The sequence below is a fragment of the Strongylocentrotus purpuratus genome, unplaced genomic scaffold (genome assembly GCF_000002235.5).
Source record: "Strongylocentrotus purpuratus isolate Spur 01 unplaced genomic scaffold, Spur_5.0 spur5_scaffold_6, whole genome shotgun sequence".
Classification (NCBI taxonomy): Eukaryota; Metazoa; Echinodermata; class Echinoidea; order Camarodonta; family Strongylocentrotidae; genus Strongylocentrotus; species Strongylocentrotus purpuratus.
Window position 1 is genome coordinate 51,951,906 of NW_022145612.1, and position 6,817 is coordinate 51,958,722.

Genomic DNA, 6,817 nt, shown 5'->3' on the forward strand with positions numbered 1-6,817 from the left:
TCTTTCTAGAAATTGAAAAATGTGATAGGAAAAATGTAATTGTCGGAATTATTTATCGTGATCCTAGTTCAAATATAGCTGATTTTAATGATGATGTAAATACGTGCCTTAATAAAATGTTAAATGAAAACAAGGATGTTATGGGTGACTGGAATATAAACTTACTGAACGCCTCATCAATTGCAAATGTTAATGACTTTGTTAATATTATATATAATAATTCTTTTCGACCCTTAATTAACAGACCCACGAGAATAACACGATGCTCGACAACCCTTATTGACAATATATTAACAAATGTCTGTGAAAAACAAATTTCCTCTGGAATATTATTATATAATGATACAACTGATCATTTACCAATTTTTTCTGTTACCCATAATACAAGGTCCTATCCTAAAGCTGATGACAATATAAATTTTACTGAAAGATGTATTAGCCAAGAAAATATTGATGGTTTTAATAAAGATTTACTCTCATTTGATTGGATTGATATACTATCATTACGTAATATTGATGATGCATATAATAATTTCTTTGAAGTATTCAAACTAATGTTTAATGTTAACTGTAAAATGGTAAAGAAGAAAAAACCTAGGCCTTCGGCTAAAAAACCTTGGGTAACTCAAGGATTGGTAAAATGTATTAATAGAAAGAATCGTCTACATAAATTGTTTTGCCAAAAACCGGTTGAAATTAAATATAAGAAATATCGAAACAAATTAAATGAAATCCTAAGAACGGCTCGTAAAAAGTATTATTGTGACTTGTTAACCAAGCACAAGCATAACCTTAGGAAAGTTTGGCAAATTATAAACGATTTAATGTGTAAGAAAAATAAAAAAAACTTTCCATTATATTTTATGAAAAATAATGTAAAAGTATATAAAAATGAAGATATAGTAAATGAATTTAACAATTTCTTTTCTAATATTGCTGCAAATACTTTAAAACAAATTCGTCATAATTCTAGAAACAATTGAGCCACTACCTTAAAAATCCATGTCAAACTTCTATGTATTTTTATCCAACCAATGAATTAGAAATCATCAAAATTGTTAAAGATATGAAAATGAGTTATAGCACTGGCTTTGATGATATCAATACTTTTGTTGTAAACAAAGTAATCTATTCCATATTAACCCCTCTAGTCCATATAGTTAACCTATCTTTATGTTCAGGAGTAGTACCTAATAATCTGAAAATTGGAAAGATCATTCCTGTATTTAAAAAAGGCGATAAACACTTATTTTCCAATTATCGACCAATTACATTATTACCATGTTTTTCCAAAATCCTAGAAAAAATAGTTTATAAAAGACTAATTTCTTATTTGGATAAAAATAAAATATTAAATAATTGTCAATATGGCTTCAGAGCAGGACATTCGTGTGAACATGCATTAATTGATTTAAATAACACTCTTTTAACTAATATTCATAATAATTTTCACTCATTTGGTATATTTCTAGACTTGTCGAAAGCCTTCGACCTCATAGACCACACCATACTTTTATATAAATTATCCCATTATGGTATCAGGGGAGCAGTGTGGGAATGGTTCCAAAGCTACTTACTTGATCGACGTAACTATACTTCATTTAATGATTATGATTCCCATTACTCGACAGCCCAGTATGGTGTCCCTCAAGGCTCCGTACTGGGCCCGCTCTTCTTCCTAATTTATATTAATGATTTATGTACAGCATCTTCTTTTTTTGATTATGTCTTATTTATCACACAATTCTTTAGATTTTCATATAAAAATGAAAGATGTTACTTTAAATTTTGTTAACTCTGTCAAATTCCTAGGATTTATACTTGATAATCTATCATTTAAGGAACACCGTTTGTTTATAAGTAATAAGATGTCAAAGAACATAGGTATATTATTTAAATTACGTAGTACCCTTACAGAAAAGCACCTGTTAATGCTTTACAATTCGTTAATACTTCCCTATATTTATTATGGCAATATTACTTGGGCAAGTTGTGGCACTACTAAATTGACCCCTATACAAAGACTGCAAAAAAAGGCTTTACGCATATGTTCGAATTCTCCTTACTTAGCTCCGTCACGCCCATTATTTGCAAGATTAAACACATTGACAATTTTTGATATTCATGAAATCCAAATTGCGATCCTGATGTATTACGTGAAACATAATTTAGCACCTCTTAATATAACAAATCTATTTCAGTATAATAAAGACTACCACCAATATAATACCCGTTTCCACTCCAAATTCCATTTACCATTAGCACATAATCAATCGACTCTTATTGCATTTAAATCTGCTGGTCCTCGAATATGGAATTCCCTCCCCTCTGATGTAATCTCCAGCACTAATGTTACTTCATTTAAAACCAAACTCAAACGTTCAATAATAACTACCTATGTCAAATAAACATGTAATTTCATCTCTCCTCCCTAAGTTTTCTTATTTCGCCTTTTCCTTTTCCCCTTTACCTGTATGTTTAGGGCTTAATGTTTTGATGTTTTTTATTTATTTATATAACTAAGTTTGTTTGTATCTCATGTTTATGCTATGTATATTTCTTTATGTATTGGGGGCCCCATTCATCAAGCCTTGGCTTTTAGGGGCACCCTGACCATTTATAGTGTATCAATAATGTTCAAACACGCATAATTTGTATATTGTTTTTGATTTTTAAATGGTTTAATAAAACGAATTGAAAGTCTGCAAAGTTACAGTAACTCCAATCATTATTATTATTATCATTATTATTATCATAACGTCTTCAAAAAGAGTCAATGAAGGACCCTCTCCATTTTTAATTGAACTTTGAAGATTTGTCTAAAAGACGCTTCGGTGATCTTCTTTATGAACATAAGTTTTGTAATGTTGAAGGTCATTGCAAACATACTAAAATAATGTAAAGTCTGCCATGAAAAACAAGGCAATTGTCCTCCTATCTAAATATTGTGACCTATCCCCTACTCCTAGTTCTAAAATCATTCTTACATCAACGTAAGAGCTACATGTAGCTGTATCATAAACAAGAATGAGAAGCGTTGTATCTCTTTCAGGATATGGACAAGGGAAGAGGAGGAAGAAAAAACAGAACACCAGTCTTCCTTGCTACTCTGTTAATGCTATTGGCAGCATGGAGATTCCCTAATCTATCTGCTTAATAATAAAGAGAGAAAGACTACCTTATGGTAATCTTGACAAAAATGAAAAGTCTCTTTTATTGACCGACAGGACTATCTATCGGGTTCATTCTCTGGACTCTCCTCTTCAGTGGCAGCTAAATGAGGTCTCTTCTGTTGTTGGCTAACAGCATTGGGGAACAAAGGGAAAGTTCTACACATAATTCACTATCAGGAGTCATCATCATCATTATTACCTGTAGGATCATTTCTTGTGTCTGCAGAAACTAAAAATGTGGTCAGACCCCTTGTCAAACAGGACTAGGGGGAGGGGAAACAAATTAAGGGGTCTAGGGAAGAATTCTATCTGTGCATGGTCCTTGTACATCTTCTGCTCAACACAAATGACAAATATGAAGATACAAATGTTTACAAACATCTTTTTAAGGCCATAAATGTGATTAAATTATGCCACTTTGCATAGCAAAGATTATGCCAAGTTAAAGTTTCTCACAAAGGTCTTGCTCTTCAAGACCTTGAAGCAGACACTGTAGAGCTCCAAATCATTGTGAATCTTCTGCACAACATGAACGACAAACATGTTTATATTTATGTTGACATACACCTTTTCATGGCCATAAATGTAACAACAGCATGCTTGCCTGTATGGCAAACTAAAGGCTAACACAAGGTAACGTTTTCCAATAATGTCTAGGTGTTCACAACCTTTCAGTAGGCACTGTGGAACTCAAATATTCTGCACACACAAAATAAAAAAATATGTTAATTATTACAATAATCTTATAAAGATCATGATATCATGCTATTTGGGGAATGACTACAGTATATTCTACCACACAAGCAAAATCTTAACCCTAACCCTAAACCTAATCCTAAGTCCTAGCCCTAGCCAAGACTTTAACTACACCTGACTCTAACCCTAATCCTGACCCGGTCGTAGCCCCTGCATCTTCTCCCCCATCACCTCACATGTTTCTGAAAATGAGTTGTACTAGCTTACCCCAGTAATTCTGAGCAGTGTATTGAGTTGATATATGTTTAGCTGTAGCTCCATCCGATCTGACATCCAGTCACACAGTAGATTCATATTGGAAGTGTACCATTCCTGCAACGAACATGAGAAAAATCAATTAATGAAATATATAAAAGGTGAAGTACATGTATTGAATCAGTATCATCACCATTTCTTCAATTTAAAAGAGAAATAATGACAAGAGGAACGGAACACATGAGAAACAGAGAGGGGGAGAGAGAGAGAGAGAGAGAGAAGAGAAGAAGAAGAAAAAGAAGAAGAAAAAGAAGCAGAAGAAGAAGAGAAAGAGAGAGAGATAGAGAGAGACACACACAAACATGAAAACACAGGAAGGAGGAGAAGAAAGTGAAAAGAAAGCTAGGTTTTCAGGGAGGCAAGTAAAAGAAGGGGAGACATGAAGGAGAATGGCTAGAAATAATTGGAAGATGAACTACCAGAGACGGGATACGAGGGAAAGTATGTACATACCTCAAACAGGTTCTGGAGAAACTCATCATCATAAACCTTCTCTCTGATCTCGTCCAGGTTATCACGGATGAACTCAACATAATCATCAGCCAACTCCATGCCGAGATTCTGTTACCATGGAGATACAAGAAAGAAGAAGATGAAGATCATATGGCTTTAACAAGCTAATGGTTAGAAATACTACACAACTTCCTGTACAGCAGTGCATGGTTCCTGGACTCTCTAAGCATTCTCTTGCAGGGGTGGGGTGGTGTGGTAGGGGGAGGGAGGGGTGTAAAGCCTAAAAAACTAAAAAAAACTTTGTAATGCAAAAGTTTCTTGCCAGGGGAGAGGGTGCACACAAACACAATTTTATTCACATTTCTCCTTTTGTGTACTTGAGGTATACCAAATTTTGTTGAACATCCTGGGGGTGGGTACGTACGTGCCTCTATGTAAAAGCCCTGAGATGAGTCACTGCTTTTATATATTACATCTTCTCACTGCAGTTGCAACATGGTTTATTTTACAACAGATTAATAGATTAATATTTATGGCAACACATCTACAGCCATGATGACAGCTCTTCAAGTGCAGAGAAATCGATGTGGTACATACGCTGAATCCAAAGACCGGGGTAATAGTATATTTGTAAAGCGCTTAGAGACATTTGTAATAAGCGCTATATAAAAATTAAATATTATTATTTATTATTATTACACTAAGTCGGTATACATCACAACAAGGTTGAATTCAGGGTATTCACACAAATCTGGAATGAACAGACACACCATAGTGATACATTTCAGAATTTAATCTAATATTTTGAAGTGTTTTGAATGTAAAATGTGTGTAAACACAAATATATATTCAAGACTTGGATCATCTTTCATTTTGACTTGCCAAATTTTGCTTTAAGACCTGTCGAGACACTTTTGGATTGGAAATTTACCATGGAAATGTGGTAATTAAATTGATCATTTCAATTTTTTAAGATGGCAAACAGAAGCTTTTTGTCAAGTATCCATTGTTGAAACTTGAATGAAATCTGATTCATAGTTTTAGATATGACTACGTTAAGTGATAAATAGTTTTTCTATACTAGATGCTTGAAAATATAGAAAGACTTACACTTGTGATAACACCTGCTCAGAGCCAGAGGGGCATTAATCATATAACACAGAGTATATATCCTTCAAGTTCTCAATAGATTATATATTTGCATAGATTTATATTAATCAATATTCACACACTGCAAAGAAGTTCATCTGTTCTACCTTGAATGACAATAAAATTGAAGCCTGGGTATTGATAATAAAAAGCAAAAGTCTTTCTATTATGGATTATGGATAGTTTGACAGAATAGTGAACAAAGGGATATATGACCAAAAGACTTGTTAGTTGAAGAGATTACATTTGGAAAAAGTTAGAGAGAATATGAGAAATTCATTGTCATGAACAATAATTATAATATAAAATAAATCCATATAAATTAGTCATCAATTCAAAGAAATATACATTATACATGATATCATATATTAAATATATTTTCATTACAAGAAATAATTGATAGATTATTCCAGTATATATTTACAATATTAGAAGAGATAAACATATATAACTCAAAGGATATATATCCCTTAAATAAATAATCATCTTTTGATATACTGTTCTCAAGCTATCAGATGATGTGAAAACATGATGCAATATTCGATTTCTGAACCCTATAATATATAAAGCTGCAGTTGATCTAGACTGATCTCCACTCTTCATAATACGAAGCCTAGTCATCAAATTGATATCATGCTATATCACAAGTTCATTTGTGTTATTCACTATCTTAGGAAGGTGTACATGTAAATTGCTCTGCTGGAGCTGCCAGCCAGGTCAGATCTTAGCAGTAATCTTGATTTGGCATCCCTTACAGATTTACACTTGATTTTTCCAGAAATCATGACCAGAATTAAAACGTCTCACACAGGTATCTTTCAATACAAGTGGAACAAGATTAGACCATGCATATTGAAACTATTTGATTCCAATTTATTTTCACAACCATTGGTTCCAAATATATTCAGTCATATTAACCTTTGACCAAACATCAAAAGCAATTGCCTTTCTGCAGTATATAGTACATGTACTGGACTCCAGTTTACTTTGTTAATATATATACTTCACATGTATCGTCAACATAGGCAAAA